Source organism: Salvelinus sp. IW2-2015, linkage group LG17 (genome assembly GCF_002910315.2).
Source record: "Salvelinus sp. IW2-2015 linkage group LG17, ASM291031v2, whole genome shotgun sequence".
NCBI classification, from domain to species: domain Eukaryota; kingdom Metazoa; phylum Chordata; class Actinopteri; order Salmoniformes; family Salmonidae; genus Salvelinus; species Salvelinus sp. IW2-2015.
The window spans coordinates 40,980,879-41,000,974 of record NC_036857.1 but is presented as its reverse complement, the minus strand read 5'-3'; the positions used below and the strand labels follow the sequence as shown (position 1 = coordinate 41,000,974).

The following is a 20,096-nucleotide window of genomic DNA, read 5'->3' as shown; positions in this document are numbered from 1 at the left end:
ACTGGAACTCAACCCTCCTCTTTCTAAAATTATCCACCGCGCAATTCTGTGGGCACCCCTCATTACTAGCCTGTTCAAACCTCTCTTTTGTATCGTCTGAATGATTCCCCTGACAGATTTGGAAAGCTGCTGCCCGGTCCATCTTCCCTCTTTTTCAAACGGTGCGACACTCTAGACCCAAAACTGTTACAGACCTACTATCTATCCTGACCCTGCCTTTCTAAAGTCTTCAAAAGCCAAGTTAACAAAGAAGAGCACCGACCATTGTCCTCGGAATCCCACCATGACCCTTCTCCGCTATGCACATCTGGTTTCCGAGCTGCGTCATGCGGCCTGCACCTAGCCACGCTCAAGCGTTTCCTAAAGATAACTCATATCCGCCATCGAATTAAACAGACCATTACTGTGCAGCCATTATTCATCGGACCTGGCCAAGGGCTTTCGACTCTGTCAATCCACCGCATTTTCTTATCGGCCCAGACTCACAGCCTTGGTTTCCTCAAATGACTGCCTCCGCCTGGTTCACCAACTACTTTCTCAGCATAGAGTTCGGAGTGTGTCAAATCGGAAGGGCCTGTTGTCCGGACCTCTGGCAGTCTACATGGGGTGCCCACCAGGGTTTCAATTTCACGGCCGCACTCTTTTCGCTCGGCATACATCCAATCGATGTCGCTCTTGCCTGCGTTGGTGATTCTCTGATTCCACCACTACGCAGGACCGACTACCATTCTGTATTACTTCTAGCCCTTCTTGGACACTGTGTTAACTAACCTCCAGCACGAGCCTTCAATGTCACCATTACCCAAACTCTCCTTCGTCGGCCTCCAAACTTACCTTCTTAAATGCAACGTAAAAAATCTAAATGCATGCCTCTTCAATCCCGATTCGACTGCCTGCCACCCGGCCCCGTCTAGCATCACCTAGACTAGACAGTCATCAGCCCATAAGTAGGGGCTAGGTCACACGTTCCTGCCTGTCTCAGCGCGAAAACGTACCACACATCTAAAACGTTTCCCCTCTCTGACAGCTAAGCGTGCGCGCCGTGCATGCATCTTTTGCTAAATTTTTGTTCTTATTAGAATAGACGTCTCTCCTCACATGCTAACGGAGCCATTATTATTCTTACATTAGGGTGATTTCCACCAGCCATCTACTGTAACCAGGATATCCGCACATGCATAAGAACAAGGTCTATCAATTTATCACAGATTAACGCTTCAGCGAGAGCACTAACATTCCACAAGATTGTCCAAAACATGTCAAAATATTGTTCTGCTCAGGATGCGTAATACAACAAAAACTAGATATACTTACGACGAGAGGTAGCGACACATAGCGGAACTCTGGAGAGAACAAACATGTTACTACAGATACCCAGGAAGTGAATTTCTCATCAGTATTTATGTGATGAAATCTGTGTCTTTCCTACTATACAGCCCGTTCTGCTGTCTCTCTTCCAATTTGAAAAGGGGGTGATTCAACCAGAGTCCTCATATTTACCGGAGCCAATCGCGCTTTCACTACCGAGCCGGCATGGTTCGAACCAGAGACTTTACGGCGTACCACATAGCTTTACAGGTCTTTGTGATATCTTGAAACATGACCGCGACATTTTCAAAACTAGAGTCAAGGTTACCATAGTTTCACGCCTCTAGATGTTAAGTACACCATGTGCTGCACGAGCAGATGAGCATGTGCATGAGGATACTCTGCGTGTTCAGCATATTTTCTTATTTCGTCCGCTCATGTCCATTGAAAAAATAGGCTAAACATATCTCAAGCTTAGCGCCGATGTACTGCTAAGTTGGGTGGACTTATTATCAGATTGGAGCTCGTGCTTACTATTAAGCGAGACATCAGCCCCTCTCAGAGGATTGTAGCTTTATCTTAAAGAGCTAAATTTGACCATGCTTCTCGTACACACCGACTTACGGCATAACTTGTGCTCTCTTTTAGAAAATGCTTCTGTGATGCTGAACGGGACGAGGACGTATTGCCATCTCTTGCGCGTGCCTTTTTCCAGCTGTCAGGTCACATATTTAGCTGCGACCCCAAAAGAGCGTTACTTTTTTGTCTATCAAGTTCACAGTAGTCTAAATTTGTGATTCTATAGAACGAAAAAGAACGATTTGATCCTTGGATGTAGAGATGGGCAAGTCTGCGCGTGACAGTGCCAAACCATCCGAACAGAATATATCAAAGGTAAAGCGAGATTAATTCTGGTTATCTGCGTTTTACTGACTTTTGCCTGTGATCCGAAGCTAACCCAATCTTGCGTGCGCTTAATATAAGGCTAACTGTGTCTAGCATTGATTCTGGAATCCAACGTACCTCAGCAAAGCTTATAGCGCGTCTGAGGATTCATTTTCAGTGCCTGTAAAGCATTAGTTTTCTAAAATAACTAGACAACGATGAGCGGTGGGATTAGATCAACAGAGGGTCGGTCAAAGTCTGTGTTTTCGGTACATACTCTATTGCCTGTGGATCGCATTGGTGCGAGCTGAATAATGGCACTATAAGGGTCTATTTCCTTAGCAATAGTAAATACTTTATAGTGTTGAATCTGATAACGTCGTTCCGCGAACGTTTCTTGTGCCGGGTTCCCACAACTTAGCGCGCTTTTACAGACCGAGGAGCCTCGATTTATTTGAAAGGCTTTTGAGGGCCCATGAACTGATAAACGACGGCAAGACCCCAAATGTAGCCAGGTGTTGTCTTGCCGTTGCATAACAAAGGAATATCATGTTACTCTGTCGAACGCAAATGGAATAAGGACTATTTGTTGTTGTAATCTGCGGGGCGTAGTTTCCTCGGGCTGTAGTGACGCAAAACTATCGGATGGCCACGTGTGATCAGCCGACCAATCCGAATTTTTAGGTATAGAGTTTCAAGGTAGCATTCGCGATTCATGTGTTTGATTGCCTTTGCTACTGCATCTTTCGGTTGACCAATGATCGATCACATCGCCTGGTAAGTTCAGAGCGATTTGTAGTAGCATAGTCCAGTTTCACGAGAGTCATTTGTCTGTGGCACATCATAGTGACCTAGTATGATGTAGATATCGAGCTCACAAACAAGCTATATAGGAATTGTCCTTATCTGCTGTTAACTAGACAGTATTATTCATCTAAATCTGAACACTGCATTAGGTGGATTTAAGGCATCACAATAACCATAAAGGCATGTGCTTTTGGTAATATTTCACATTGTGATTGCTAAACTTGTCGATTATCTACATACTAGTTTTTTGCGTAATCATCTTTTGCGACCCTGCAATCTCAGCGGTTGTTTAGCGCAAAAAGATCCCTCGTAATTCAAGGCGATGCCGCGTAATGCTTTTTAGCCCGCACTGAAGAGAACAAAGACGACATGGAATTGCGTCGTCACGACCACTCAATCTCTAAAATACCAAAAATTATTAAAATCCCTACAAGGAAAACATATTTGCTGATAAGTCCAAGGCCGACCCAAGTAAATAAAAGGACACAAGGAACCGCAATGATAACCACACCCCTTCCAGTCATCGTTGCCAAACCATACTCTTCGGGTTAAAACTGACTATGCCTACCAATCCGTTTGACTTCACCAAGCATGTCTACCATTTACAAAATCAGCCATCCAACACACTCTACTCGACCACTAAGCTGTGTTTTGGTATATTTCACTTGTGATTGCATGATTATCAATATTTTTTGTAATATTTTGCGCCCTGCAATTCAGCGGTTGTTTAGGAAAAAGATCCCYTAAAAGGGATCCGTAGCGCAGAGAAGTTAAMCATCTCTAATCCAAAATWAAATCTAGAATRGGCTTCCTATTTTGCATCCTTCAGTCATGTTGCCAAACATACTCTCGTAAAACTGACTATGCTACCYATCCTTGACTTCAGCGATGTCATTTACAAAATAGCCTCCAACACTCTACTCACCAAATTGGATGTAGTCTATCACAGTGCCATCCGTTTTGTCACCAAAGCCCCAAATACTACCCACCACTGCAAGCATACCTGTATGCTCTTGTTYGCTGGCCCTCGCTTCATATTTGTCGCCAAACCCAGTGGCCCCAGGTCATCTATAAGTCTTTGCTAGGTAAAGCCCCGCCTTATCTCAGCTCACTGGTCASCATAGCAGCACCCACCRGTASCACATGTTCCAGCAGGTATATTTCACTGGTCATCCCCAAAGCCAACTCCTCCTTTGGCCGCCTTTCCTTCCAGTTCTCTGCTGCCAATGACTGGAACGAATTGCAAAAATCACTGAAGCTGGAGTCGCATATCTCCCTCACTAACTTTAAGCATCAGCTGTCAGAGCAGCTTACCGATCATTGCACCTGTACASAGCCCATCTGTAAAAGCCCACCCAACTACCTCATCCCCATATTGTTATTAGTTGTTTTGCTCTTTTGCACCCCAGTATCTCTACTTGCACATACATCTTCTGCACATTGTTTAATTGCTAAWTTGTAATTATTTTGCCACTTTGGCCTATTTATTGCCTTAACTCCCTAATCTTACCTCATTTGCACACACTGTATATAGATTTTTCTATTGCGTTATTGACTGTACGTTTGTTTATCCCATGTGTAACTCTGTGTTGTTTGTGTCGCACTGCTTTGTCTTGGCCAGGTCGCAGTTGTAATTGAGAACTTGTTCTCAAATGGCCTACCGGGTTAAATAAATGTTAAATAAATTAAATAAATGCTGTAGCAGAGAGAGCATTCTATGACTTGGGTGACGGGAGTCTTTGAAACTTTTGTTGGTCTTTCCTCTGACACCGNCACATACATCTTCTGCACATTGTTTAATTGCTAATTTGTAATTATTTTGCCACTTTGGCCTATTTATTGCCTTAACTCCCTAATCTTACCTCATTTGCACACACTGTATATAGATTTTTCTATTGCGTTATTGACTGTACGTTTGTTTATCCCATGTGTAACTCTGTGTTGTTTGTGTCGCACTGCTTTGTCTTGGCCAGGTCGCAGTTGTAATTGAGAACTTGTTCTCAAATGGCCTACCMGGTTAAATAAATGTTAAATAAATTAAATAAATGCTGTAGCAGAGAGAGCATTCTATGACTTGGGTGACGGGAGTCTTTGAAACTTTTGTTGGTCTTTCCTCTGACACCGCCTAGCCACTTTGGCCTAGTATAGAGGTCCTGGATGGCAGACAGCTTTGATGTACTGGGCTATACGCACTACCCTTTGTAGCTCCTTACGGTCAGATGTCGAGCAGTTGCCATACCAGGTGGTGATGCAACCCTCCAGGATGCTCTCAATGGTGCAGCTGTAGAWTTTTTMGGATTTAAGTGGATTTAACAATTGAAACCAATAAGGGATCATAGCTTTCACCTGGATTAATATGGTCTGTCTATGTCATAGAAAGAGCAGGTGTCCTTAATGTTTGTATACTCAGTGTACAGTGCATTCGGAAAGTATTCAGACCCCTTGACCTTTTCCKCATTTTGTTACAGCCTTATTCTAAAATGGGTTAAATAGATTGCTTATTCCTCATCAATCTACACACAATACCCCATAATGACAAAGCAAAAAAATAATATTGACATTTTTGCAAATGTATAAAAAGAAATAACTGAAATATTTACATAAGTATTCAGAACCTTCACTCAGTACTTTGTTGAAGCACCTTTGGCAGTGATTACAGCATTGAGGCTTCTTGGGTATGACACTACAAGCTTGACACACCTGTACTCAGACACATGGGAAAGTATCAAATTGACTGAGACATTGTGATTGGGCATCTCTCTGATGTGATGGGCCCGTGTGTACATATGTGTGTGTATGTGTGCGCGTGTGTTTGCYCGTATCAGTGTGTTCCGCCTCTCTGACTGAGGCATTGAACTTGGATGTAAGATTTTCTGGAAACAAAGTTCTTTATTTGTCAAGAGTAGTAGGCTAAGGCCCAGTTCTCTGTGACATTTTAGAGACACATTTGCATCGACCCACCCACCCACGCACACACTCATAAAGAAGTTTCAAACACACACAGAGAACACAAAGAAGAAAGAACATTGAGAGAGAATTTACTTTTACTAAGGAAAATAAGAAAAATAAGTTTGTCACGCTCGTCGAAAGGAATMGACCAAGGCGCAGCGTGGTGAGCATACATTTTAGTTTATTTATAATGTCACCAACAAAACAAGAAATAACAAACGAACGTAAAGCTACGTAGTGCTCGCAGGCCACTACACATAGACAACTACCCACAATCACAGGTAGGAAAAAAGGCTGCCTAAGTATGATTCCCAATCAGAGACAACGATAGACAGCTGTCCCTGATTGAGAACCATACCCGGCCAAAACATAGAAATACAAAACATAGAAATAAAGAAACTAGAATGCCCACCCTAGTCACGTGACAGTTTAATAAATAAATTGGGACTGGAATTTACCAAAATAATGATTAAAAGGTTAAATGGTGAAGTTTGAAAGCATGGAGAAATGTACTGTGGAAGATGCTATTAAAGGGGGATTAAAGTAATGCAGTAAAATAGTTAACGTTATATAATGTTGTTTGCATTAGTATGATGCATATAGACAAGGTTTGTTAAACCTATAGGAACAAGGCCCGTAGGGCCTGTAGGAGGTTGATAATGAAAGGTTATAATGCTGAAATGTTGTAATGATGGGATGTTTAACTTGATGGATATCTAAGAGGTAATAAGTTAGGTTAGAGGGGGATTTTAATGTAGCTAAGTAGGAAACGGTAATGTTTAAAAATGTATGTTTTAAAAGTTAAGGTTAATAAAGTACATTAATAATGCTAGCCTGCATTGGAAGTTCCCTGGTCAGAGCGGCCAGGAGGAGACATCCTATCAAGGCGGGCATCCTGTGTAGGCGAGCGTCCTGCCTATGCGAGGAAAGGAGCGATGTCCGCATTAAGTGTTAACCACTGAATGCGTCATCGGAGCAGGTGTCAGTCACGTTGGTCTAGCAGAAAATAGAATGGAGGGTATAAAAGAGCTATGGTTTTTGGAGAGGAGCACTCTCCTTGAGCTTGCAAGAAGAACCTGTCGACTGCTGGAAGAAGATTTTTGCTGTAGCTTTTTAACTTAAACTATTTTTAGATTTTTATTGCACTTATATTTAGATTTTTGTTATACTCAGTTAAAGTAAAATTCTAGGAGGAATCCTTTGTGATGTGGTAAGGTTGGACCCAGGTGCAGAGAAGAGACCAGATGAGGAATCAGTGGTTAAGGATAAATATAATACTTTACTGAGAAACGGTAGCCGCAGGATCACAGTACACTTGAAAAAACAACAAACACTCAGTCTCGAAAACTCACTCAGGAAACGAACGCACACGGTAAACAATTCAAGCTTCTGCAAAGGAAACCAGAAAACACACCTCTTTTAATAGGCAGAGTAATAGGACACACCTGAGTGTCATTAATCAAATCTAATCAAATGTTATTAGTCACATGTGCTGAATACAACAGGACCAACAACGCAGTAAAAAAAAAATATGGATGAGAATAGGAGATAAAAGTAACAGGTAATTAAAGAGCAGCAGTAAAATAACAATAGCAAGACTATATACAGGGGGGTACCGATACAGAGTCAATGTGCTTGGGCACCTTTTAGTTGAGGTAGTATGTACATGTAGGTAGAGTTATTAAAGTGACTATGCGTAGATGATAACAACAGAGAGTAGCAGTGGTGTAAAGAAGGGGGGGTTGGCAATGCAAATAGTCTGGGTAGCCATTTGACTAGATGTTCACGAGTCTTATTTTTTGAGGGTAGAAGCTGTTTAGAAGCGTCTTGGACCTAGACTTGGCACTCCGGTACCGCTTGCCGTGCGGTAGCAGAGAGAACAGTCTATGAATAGGGTGGCTGGAGTCTTTGACCATTTTTAGGGCCTTCCTCTGACACCGCCTGGTATAGAGGTCCTGGATGGCAGGAAGCTTGGCCCCAGTGATGTACTGGGCCGTTCGCACTACCCTCTGTAGTGCCTTGCGGTTGGAGGCCGAGCAGTTGCCATACCAGGCAGTGATGCAACCAGTCAGGATGCTCTCGATGGTGCAGCTGTAGAACCTTTTGAGGATCTGAGGACCCATGCCAAATCTTTTCTCCTGAGGGGGAATAGGTTTTGTCGTGCCCTATTCACGACTGTCTTGGTGTGCTTGGACCATGTTAGTTTGTTGGTGATGACTCTAGGACTGTCTCTGCCGCCCTCTGGTGACAGGTGGAACCATGACATCCTTAAGGTTACCTCATTGATAGAGGTTTGGTAAAGTAGTTGTTAGAGTTTTAGACGCCATTTGAGGGGGGAGACAAAAAACTGTTTATAGTGTTGTAAAAGGTAAGAAACCGTTTTTCTTGTTTTTAAATATTGTGCTTCTCATAAAATTGTAATAGACAAAAAAACTWATATTTTATTGGCGCAGCCCAACGGGTGTTTAGGTAAGGGCGCTGAGAATGGCCCAGCTCGGCACTTTGCTGCCTCTCCCGAGCGCGTATATTCATAATTAGTTGACCTCAAAGTGTTTAGAATGCACTGATGCAGCCTGCTGAATGGCATATGCAGATGTCAGGTGAGAAGCAACTGCGGCCCCTCATGATGAGTTCAGATTTATTGTGGCCCCGACCGCAATCAAAGTGGCCCATTCCTGCATTAGTGCATATCGTACATACTTTCCTCCCAATCTCTATAGAATAATAAACATGACTTCATGTCTTACTAGTAAGCATTGTAATAAGCATGTAACAGTTGCTGACCCTTGTACTTGGTGACCACTGCAGAGGTGACACTGAGAGGCTCCTYGAAGTCCACCCTCAGACAGGAGCTGCTACTGACAGACAGACGGACAAAGCTGGGAGCATCTTTATATTAGCCGCTATTGTTTACTTTTTAAGGCTTCAACAATGTTATTCATGKCATCACAGTCAGTCAGTGCTGTCAAAAAGTCAGAAATGTTAATAATTTCATAATATATCACATACCCAGCATTCCCTGGAAACAGTGAAAAGTTCTGTGGACTGTCGTGGTTAAATCAAGATCAACTAAATTGATATCCCACATTCAGAATTATTCATCAGTCAACTTACAGTAAAACAGTTACATACAGTTTTCAATCACTCAAATACGTATTTTTCTTTATTCATAATCGTAACATGCACCTTACACTATCTGAAGAATTTCACTACTGTATTTGAGAACCAGAGAAAAGCCTACAAAAACCGTCCGGCCATAAAAGCACGGAGTATGTAGAATGATGAAGAGGAAAAAACTCCTCTATGCATCAAAGTCCAGATTGATTCAGGTGTAAGGGGGCTGCCTACCTGCTACCACGCGTGTCATGAAACGCGTATAAAACGTTAACAGGATTGGMGMGMMMKVRCSRCSCCCCCCCCCCCGTGGGACAGTTGAGCTATCGTAGGATAATGCGATTAGCATGAGGTTGTAAGTAACAAGACATTTTCCAGGACATAGACATATCTGATAWGAGCAGAAAGCTTAAATTCTAACTGCACTGTGCAATTTACAGTAGCTATTACAGTGAAATAATACCATGCTATTGTTTGAGGAGAGTGCACAGTTATGAACTTGCAAATGTATTCCTAAACCATTTAGGCACATTTGGGCAGTCTTGATACAACAATTTGAACAGAAATGCAATGCTTCATTGGATCAGTCTAATAAATTTCACATACACTGCTACCATCTAGTGGCCAACATCTAAGTTGCGCCTAGATTCCTAAATCATATATTGGCCTTTCTCTTGCGTTTCAAAGATGATGAAAATATATTTTTTTCTTGTATTATCTTTTACCAGATCTAATGTGTTATATTCTCCTACATTCATTTCACATTTCCACAAACTTCAAAGTGTTCCCTTTCAAATGATATTAGGTTATATTACTTGTTAGATATTACTGCATGGTCGGAACTAGAAGCACAAGCATTTCGCTACACTTGCATGAACACCTGCTAACCATGTGTATGTGACAAATACATTTGATTTGATTTGAAGAATATGCATATCCTTGCTTCAGGTCCTGGGTATGGCATTTTAGGCGAACATTTAAAGAAAGGGTCCAATCCTTAAGAGGTTTTAAAGAGAGAACACAGACACGCTACACACACTCATATAAGCACACACATAGGCCTACACACTCATACACACACGCATGTACTGTATGCATACATACACCAGTGGCGATCGYTGCCGTTTAAGATGAGGGAGGACGGTTATGTTCATGAGCATGGCCATATTTCTACTACAGCATATTGGATGATTGTCATRCATATTCCATTCACCCAGTTCAATGTAACATAGATAGGTTTAGCCTTCTACATGATACAAAAATGTTTCCTATACCCATCATGAGGTTTCTACAACTTAGCCTATGAATGAAAGTTTACAACGTAGGTGCACACATGTCAAGAAAAAAATGTGAGGTGACAGACACCTACACATGGACAGACACTGACACATTCAATATCGCACACTCTGGACTGCATCTATCTGATCTAGGATGTAATCATTAGTCCCACAGTTGCAAACAAGAGTTTCCACTGGACAAATTCAGGTATGRTTATCCCTGTTTCGTTATGTTTGCTTCCGTTTAAGAAACATTTTCCAACAGAATTGAATGCACCCCTGATCGCACGTAAACACAGTCCACTAACATAGCAGCCACATTGCATTCCTTCTTGCATCTACACGCTTTTTTCTCACCTTTTCCCTTCACTTGTGGACTTCAATGCACAACACATCAGCTGTATGTGACCAGGTGAAAAAACRTTTCCAAGCCAAACRATATCATAACCGCTACACACAGCCTACATCGTTGTCACCATGTTAGCTAAAGTGACGMCATAGTCATCATAGCTAATAGAACTAATGCGTTAGTAAACCCYCTACAATCATGCAGTAACGTTACTTACAGTGTACAGTCAGTAAGCAGTTTAGCACTTACACCGGTGGGCCCCGTGGCAATACATTTGTTAAACCAAAAACGTACCTTGATTTGGAAGAGTTCCAGTGTTGTGTTGGATAGTGAAAATAAATGATGAAATATCTCTCTCTCTTTCTCTCTTTCTCTCTCTCTCTTGCTTCTCCTTCATTTTTGAAAAAATGAATTTGTTAAAAACTGTTCAACTATTGTCTTTCTCTCTTTTTGAATCAACTACTCAGTACTACATTAATTCTCTGATCCTTTGATTGGGTGGACAACATGTCAGTTCATGCTGCAAGAGCTCTGATAGGTTGGAGGACATTCTCCGGAAGTTGTCATAATTACTGTGTAAGTCTATGGAAGGGGTAGAACCATGAGCCTCCTAGGTTTTGTATTGATAGAAGGTAGCTGTCCTCCGGCTACAGCATGGTGCTACCCTACACAGTGCTGTTGAGGCTACTGTAGACCTTCATTGCAAAATAGTGTTTTAATCAATTATTTGGTTATACATCAATATATTTAGCATATATAATTTCTTATATATATATATATATATATTTCTTTTTTAAATGAAATTCACTGAGGAGGATGGTCCTCCCCTTCCTCCTCTGAGGAGCCTCCACTGACGTACACACACACACACATACGCACAAACACACATGCTTGCGCGTTTACACTACACACACATACATACACACACACACACACACACACACACACACCCGCTCTGTCCCAGCCATCACAACGTGGAACCCATTACCAGCTCAGCCCAGACAGAATGCCATCAAAAAAAAGAACAGAAAAATTGAAATCAAGGCAATGCTGGATTGATCTGGGTACCAACTGCACTTCAAGTAGAGCTGAGCACATGATCTCTGGCTCAAAAATGTCTAATGCCACACACACACACACAGTATATTTTACAATTAAGTTGCACAAGGTAGTGCCCCTGGGTGTGTACTATGTGTGTTTTTGCGTGTATTTGGGTCTGCATGTTTGTGTGTGTGTGTGTGTGTGTGTTTGTATCTACTGACTGGCATGCTCAACGCCCGTCTGCATGCGTCTGAAGAGACGGTGCCTCCACTCCCAGGCGTTGAGTTGCCTCTCATGGTCCGACGACTCCCGCTCCCCGGGGCCCTCGCTACGCACCTGGGCCTGTAGGTCCCCCATGCGCTCCTCTGCCTCGCGGACCAATGTGGCCAGGTGCACAGCACAGCCCTCAAGGCTCACGACTGCAGGGCACAACAGTTGTAATTTATATTAACACTAGAATCTCCGAGGTGATCAACACATTACTTTATCAGCCCTTTGAAATAAAATTATCACTTTTGGGGGAATAAAGTGCAGATATCCTTTTTTTTCATTTCGTCAACATATTGTTCTTCCCTCAGAAAATGAGACCCCATGCTGAAAACACACAACTCTTTAATTCTAAGAAACCTCCTCTTTTCCCATAATCCACTGGTATAACARTCTAGCCTTTTTAATGTCTRTGTTTGTCAGAGGCACTAACGCACATTCCTAATTAAAGCCCATTTAACTTCGGAGTCACTCTTTAAGGGTGACATCATTCAGAGTTAAAATAACAGAGAAAAGTGTGACCYGGCAGGGTTTGGTTCCTCTGTGAATTTCAATGGGACACCCAATATGATGGGYAAATTGTTTGTCAGTGATGTAAGGTTCCGAGGTATAACTAAGTTATTCTAGTACTCTGTCTATATTTCAGCTTGACTCAGTATCTATCACGTCACCGTGTCTCACTTTGGCTTAAGTGTGTCTTCATGCATGAGGTGGTGAGGGTAGGCAACAACACATCCGCCACACTGACCCTCAACACGGGGMCCCCTCAGGGGTGCGTGCTTAGTTCCCTCCTGTATTCCCTGTTCACCCACATCTGTGTGCCRGCKCATGACTCCAACACCATCCCTAAGTTTGCTGARGACATGACCGTGGTAGGTCTGATCACCGACGACGATGAGACAGCCTATAGGGAGGAGGTCAGGGAACTGTCAGTGTGGTGRCAGGACAGCAACCTCTCCCTCAACGTCAGCAAGAAAAATGAGCTGATCGTGGACTGCAGGAAACGGAGGGCTGAGCACGCCCCCAAATCACGGCGACAGGGCTATAGTGGAGCAGGTTGAGATCTTCAAGTTCCTAAGTGTCCACATCACTAGTTTCAAGTTTTAATGTCACCTGCACAAGTCCAGTGAAATACCTCTCTTGCAAGCTCTAACCCCAACAATGCAGTAATCAKTTTCAATGTAGTACTAAAAATACATAAGAGAAATAAAAATAAGAAGAACACGAGAAAGTAAGTAAGCTATATACAGGGTKAGTTCCAATACTATATTTGCAATGTGCAGGGATACTGAAGTGATAGAGGTAGATATGTATAGGGGTAAGGTGACTAGGAATCAGGATATATGATAAACAGAGTAGCAGCAGCGTATATAAGGATTGCATGTGAGTGTGTGTGCATGTGTGTACAGTCAGTATAAATGTGTGTCTATGTTAGGGGTGAGCAAATTAAGTGAGAGAGTGTGTGTGTGTGTGTGTGTGTGTGTGTGTGTGTGTGTGTGTGTGTGTGTGTGTGTGTGTGTGTGTGTGTGTGGTGTTGTGTGTGTGTGTGTGTGTGTGTGTGTTTTGGAGTGTGAGTGTGCGTAGAGACAGTGCAAAAAATACAAGGGTCAACTCAGATAGTCTGTGTGTCCAATTTGTTAGCTATTTAGCAGTCTTGTGGCTTTGGGTTAGAWGCTGTTCAAGAGCCTACCATCAAGGACCTCTATACCAGGCGATGTCAGAGGAAGACCCTAAAAATGTCAAAGACTCCAGCAACCCAGGTCATACCCTGCTCTCTGATACCGCACGGCAAGCGGTACCGATGCACCAAGTCTGGAACCAACAGAACCCCAAGCCATAACACTGCTAAATAGCTAACAAAATGGACACACAGACTATCTGAGTTGAAAACCCTTTTGCCAAACCAGTCTCAACGTCAACAGTGAAGAGACAACTCCGGGATGCTGGCCTTCTAGGCAGAGTTCCTCTGTCCCGTGTATGTGTTCTTTTGCCAATCTTAATCTTTGATTTTTATTGGCCAGTCTGAGATATGGCTTTTGCTTTGCAACTCTGTTTAGAAGGCCAGCATCCCGGAGTTGCCTCTTCACTGTTGACGTGGAGGCTGGTGTTTTGCGGGTACTATTTAATGAAGCTGCCAGTTGAGGACGTGTGAGGCGTCTGTTTCTCAAACTAGACATTGTAATGTACTTGTCCTCTTGCTCAGTTGTGCACRGGGGCCTTCCACTCCTCTTTCCATTCTGGTTAGAGCCAGTTTGCGCTGTTCTGTGAAGGGAGTAGTACACAGCGTTGTACGAAATCTTCAGTTTCTTGGCAATTTCTCGCATGGAATAGACTTCATATCTCAGAACAAGAATAGACTGACGAGTTTCAGAAGAAAGTTATTTGTTTCTGGTCATTTTGAGCCTGTAATCAAACCCATAAATGCTGATGCTCCAGATACTCAACTAGTCTAAAGAAGGCCAGTTTTATTGCTTCTTAAATCAGAACAACAGTTTCAGCTGTGCTAACATCACATCATTGCAAAATGGTTTTCTAATGATCAATTAGCCTTTTAAAATGATAAACTTGGATTAGCTAACACAACGTGCCATTGGAACACAGGAGTGATGTTTGCTGATAATGGGCCTGATAATATTCCATAAAAAATCTGCCGTTTCCAGCTACAATAGTCATTTACAACATTAACAATGTCTACACTGTGTTTCTAATKAATTTTATGCCATTTTAATGGACCAAAAAATAGCTTTTCTTTCAAAAGCAAGGACATTTCTAAGTGACCCCAAACCTTTGAGCGGTAGCGTACATGTCTACCTCAATTACCTCGTTCCCCTGCACATTGACTTGGTACTGATACCCGTGTATATAGCCAAGTTTCCGTTACTCTTTGTGTATTTATTATGACTTTTATTATTAKATGTTATTACTTTTCTTTTCTTTCTCTATTTTCTTTCTCTCTGCATTGTTGGGAAGGGCCGTAAGTAAGCATTTCACTGTTTATCTACACCTATTGTTTACGAAGCATGTGACGAATACAAAATGTATTTTATTTTATGTCTTTTCAGAGGTGTCATGCCCATATGGGGCACAGAGGCATATYCCCACTCAGATTTGCCAGCAGCTTACCACCCTGCATCCCACTGATGGCTTGCTTCTGAAGCTAAGCAGGGTTGGTCCTGGTCAATCCCTGGATGGGAGACCTGATGCTGCTGGAAGTGGTGTTGGAGGTCTGGTAGGTGGCACTTTTTCATCTGGTCTAGACTTTTTTTTAAATATCCCAATGCCCCAGGGCAGTGATTGGGGACATTGCCCTGTCTTTTGGATGGGACGTTAAACGGGTGTCTTGACTCTCTATCTTGACTCTCTATCCCATGGCACTTATTGTAAGAGTGTTAAATTCCCATCTGGCCCTCATACCCAATCTGGGCTTTTYTCCTGTTTCAAAACATTTAATAAARCATATTTTAAATGATCGTTGTTGTCTCTCTGTAATACTACTAGCCACCTAGACATGTTATGAAGTTGGCTTTAGCTAGCCCAGATAGGTTCCCAATCTCCCAACTTCATAACTGGCTGTCAAGAAGCCATTTCAGGCTATCAATACATTTAGAGTAGCTAGCTTGTCTAACTATCTTTGCAGGCATGCCTGCTGGCAAGGTTGGTAGACTCTAGAAAAGCAAGCAATAACTAAATGACCTGAATAAGACTCACATTTACCTAGATTTTAGCAGCAATGCAGAGAATAATATTTTGTTTCTTTAAAAAAAAGAACCACCAGTCGAGGATACAGACAGCTCAAGAGGTATGCCAAATTATTATGGCTCTAGATTGCAGGAAAAAGCTGTTTCAGGTGTTTGAAATATGCAAAATTCTCCAACTTCCAGAAAACCACCCCACAGCCATCCTCGTGTACTTTGTGCCCCCTTAGATGTTTGGGGTGCATGACAGCCCTGTGCATGTCTCAGTATGTCTCAGTGTTTTGTCCATTTCTTGTACCATCTGAGCAACACAAGACCACTACGAGTGCCTACGAGTGCCGAATGCCTATATCTGTCTCCCTCTGTTTGTCTCTGTACAGTATGTCTCTCTGACGTCTCTGTCCCTGTCTGTCTCAGGGAGCCACAGACAGACTCTGTGAAGTCTGCTACAGCAGAATCAATGGCGTCCTTTCAAAGCCCAACGAAAGCCCCGCATTGTCTATGATCTCAATTCACCTCAGATGGAGTTTGATTACAACGTTCTTATAAAAACGCTGACTCTGTATCCTGGCTAGGGCTGACGGGAGAGCCCTTTATWTCTCTCCCCCTCTCCCTCTCCCTCTCTTTCTATTTCCCTCTCTTTTTTCTTCGTGTGTTATTTGGGCTCCGGAGAGCAATCAAAGAGCGAACTTCAGTAAACACCACGTTCCCTCAAGTGTTTTCAATTTGGTGATACCTTTATAAAATGTCTGGATAGGTTCTGGAAAGGGAGTGCAAACACACKAATAGTCTGGGAGAGCTCGGTGAGGCCTAATCGTTAGCAGAGAGTGAGACGGCGGAGGCTGCTAGATCACAGGCGGCAGAACGGCCTTATGAAGATGACTAATATCGCATCAAGATGACTAACAYCACCCCCTGAGCACCATTGTGTTTTTCGTCTCTCTTTCTTTCTTCRCTCTCTGCCAACTTTGACATACTCTGTAGTGTGGGAACGTGCTTTTTTTTGTGCGTGTGAGAGGTTGGTTGTTCTGCTGGTTGTGGTTGCTGTGGCAACTGCTCTGGTTGCCGTGGCGGTGGGTACAGTTGGCCATGCTTGCCAGAGTTAGAATGAAGTCACTTTTAGACACTGATCTAAAGTCAGTTTTGCGGGCCTCCCGAGTGGCGCAGCAGTCTAAGGCACTGCGTCGCATCGCTAGAGGCGTCCCTACAGCCCCGGGTTTGATCCCGAGTTGTAACACAACCGGCCATGATTGGGAGTCCCATAGGGCGAGGCACAATTGGCCCAGCATCGTCCAGGTTAGGGAAAGGTTTGGACGGGGGGGTCTTTACTTGGCTCATTGCGCTCTAGCGACTCCTTGTGGCTGGCTGGGTGCCTGCAGGCTGACCTCGGTCGCAAGTTGAACAGTGTTTCATCCGACACATTGGCGCGGCTGGCTTCCGGGTTAAGCAGGCGGGTGTTAAGAAGCGCGGTTTGGCGGGTCATGTTTCGGAGGACGCATGACTCGACCTTCGTCTCCCGAGCCCATTGGGGAGTTGCAGCAAATAGACAAATTGGGGAGAAAATTCAGTTTTGTGTTTTACAGGTTAAGATTTGGGGAGGGTAAGCTTATCCTAAATCAGTACCAAAAGTGCATCTTCTACTCATACTATGGTTTATGATGGAACATGCTCCATATTTTCTTCAATAAACAACTGTAATGATCCTATAAGCTAAGGAGCGAGCGTGCAAGTGGGCACGCAGGCAAGCAGGTGAACAGACAGACAGAAAGTCAGTCAGTCAGAACAAATACAGACAGCCAGACAGAAAGACAGACAGATAGCCAGTCAGCCAACCAACCAGCAAGCCAGAACAGGTACCCACAGTGGGGGCTCTCCTTGGCTCCGGCGTGGAGCAGCAGCCTGGCCATMGGTACGTTGRTGGTCACGATGGTCATGTCCAGGGGCAGCAGGCCCTCACTGTTTGGGATGTTGAGGTGGGACAGGAGTAACTGCACCAGGTCCATCTCCTGGTGCTCCACCGCCTCGAACAGCACCTCGTTGCTCTGGAACTAACACACATAAACACATGTTTGAAGAGATACTTCAGGATGTTGGCAATCAAGCCCTTTAACTCATGGATACCATTTTTATATCTCTGTGTGCAATTTGAAGGAATTTTTGAACTAGCGTTAGTGCAATTGCTAACTAGCGTTAGCACAATGCCTGGAAGTCTATGGTAACTGCTAGCATGCTAGTATATACCATAGACTTTCAGTTATTTTGCTAACGCTAGTAAGCATTGGCTCGCAAAACTAACTCTAACTTATATCATACTGGATGCAGAGATATAACAAATGGTTCATCTGACTAATTGACAAAATCCTGAAATATCCCTTTAATGAGACTTTGGTGTTAGGGGCTGTGTTGAGCATGTCTTGAACCAGTGTTGTGTCTGTGTTGAGCCTGTGTTGTGTCAGTGTTGAGCCTGTGTTGTGTCTATGTTTAGTCTGTGTCTCTGTTTAGTCTGTGTCTCGCTTGTATCTCACCTGTGTTGAACCTGTGTTTAAACCTGTATTGACCGTGTGTTGAGCCTGTGTCCCTCGCCATGGTGGACTTGCGGAGGTGCTCCTAGTCGCACCGTCCTGACACCACACTGTCCTCCAGGTCAGGCAGGTTGCCCGCAAGGAACTTCCCCGACAAGTTCCTGTAGAGGCGGCAGGCAGCGCTCGGGGATGACAGGCTGGTGGACTTGTTCCGGGTAGGAAGAGGGTGAGGCTTTCGCATCTCTCGCTGGGTCATCTTGGCTGAATCAGCCATGTGGGGAGAAAGCGGATCATCGATGCAGGGGAGGGTCGAAAGTGGGTTTTTGGTGAGTATTAGTATCAATCATATCAGTCATAGTATGGTATTTTAGCAGACACCTTTATCCAAGGTGACTCAGAGTTTATTTTGGCAACTATAGTATATTCTGTATTTGTGGACCATGAGGGAATGAAACCCATAAGCCTGGTGTTGCTAGGACTTACCCACTGAGCCATTGGAACCACAGGGGGAATGGGGTGAGTGTTATTGTACTTCTGCTATTTTTGAATCACTAGCACCGTGGTTACCAGCGCTTTTGAAGAATGCACCAAACATTACCGACACTATGTTTGGTGGGCCACATGTTTGACGCTTCTGCCTTAGATGTTGTTATAATAAACAGTACCTTGCTTGTTAACGTCTGTAACATGCCTTGTTTAGAATGTCCTTAACATGGAGGCTCTGACGAAGACTAAGAAAACACATTAGATCCTACACCAGCTACGGAATGAATGCACAATTTTGAAGTGACTTACCTCTTTTTTTAAGGGTCATGTGTTATGAGGTAGGGCCAAGAGTTTTTCCTAACCAAATGACCTGGCAAGGAAAAACTCTGGGCCTTAATAATGGACTATAAGGTTTTAACTTAACGTTTTCCTGGTCAGCTGGTCAGGACAAACTCCTGGTCCTGGTCCTGACACGTTTTCTTAATTCCATGCCAATGTGCCAGCAATCCAGGTGGGTATCGCATTGGCATAATTTCTAAGTAATTATGATAGTTAACGTTAACATATGAGTCATCATTGGCACTGCCATCGCTGTTCCTCTGTCAGTCCTGCCCTCTCAACCTGACACCTCTTTCTCATGAGAGGCTGAGATGAGCTCATTCCTTCCTATCTTGGCATCTGTGGCATGGCAGATATGCTGCCCTCTCCACTCTGCCACAGGAACAATGTGAATGACTGGGGAGCTTGGGCTGTGATGCTAACACACACGCTGACGGAAGTGTCAATGGGATGCAGAGGCGGTGGTGGTGCATTCCGTAACCCGATCCCACACAAGATAGATGAAGGAAGAAAGATAGAAAGTGTGAAAAAATTATGAAACACCTGKTTRGGCCACCTTTCCTTCTAGTTCTCTGCTGCCAATGACTGGAACGAATTGCAAAAATTCACTGAAGTTGGAGACTTATATCTCCCTCACTAACTTTAAGCATCAGCTGTCAGAGCAGCTTACCGATCGCTGCAGCTGTACACAGCCCATCTSTAAATAGCCCATCCYACCAACTACCTACCTCATCCCAATATTTGTTTTTGTTTTTCTGCTCTTCTGCACACCAGTACTTCTACTTGCACATCCTCATCTGCACATATATCACTCCAGTGTTAATTGCTAAATTGTAATTACTTTGCCAGTATTGGCCTATTCATTGCCTTACCTCCTTACTTCATTTGCACACACTGTATACAGACTTTTCTATTGTGTTATTTGACTGTACGTTTGTTTATCCCATGTGTAACTCGGTGTTGTGGTTTCTGTCGCACTGCTTTGCTTTATCTTGGCCAGGTCGCAGTTGTAAATGAGAACTTGTTCTCAACTGGTTCAATAAAGGTGAAATAAAAA

The 20,096-nt window shown here is 43.4% G+C and overlaps 1 pseudogene; it reads right to left on the bottom strand.

The window, feature by feature from the left end:
- LOC111976350 (ankyrin repeat and fibronectin type-III domain-containing protein 1-like) overlaps window positions 1-18,470 on the bottom strand; it is a 22,788-nt pseudogene extending 4,318 nt beyond the window's left edge.
- Between the last annotated feature and the right edge of the window lie 1,626 nt (window positions 18,471-20,096).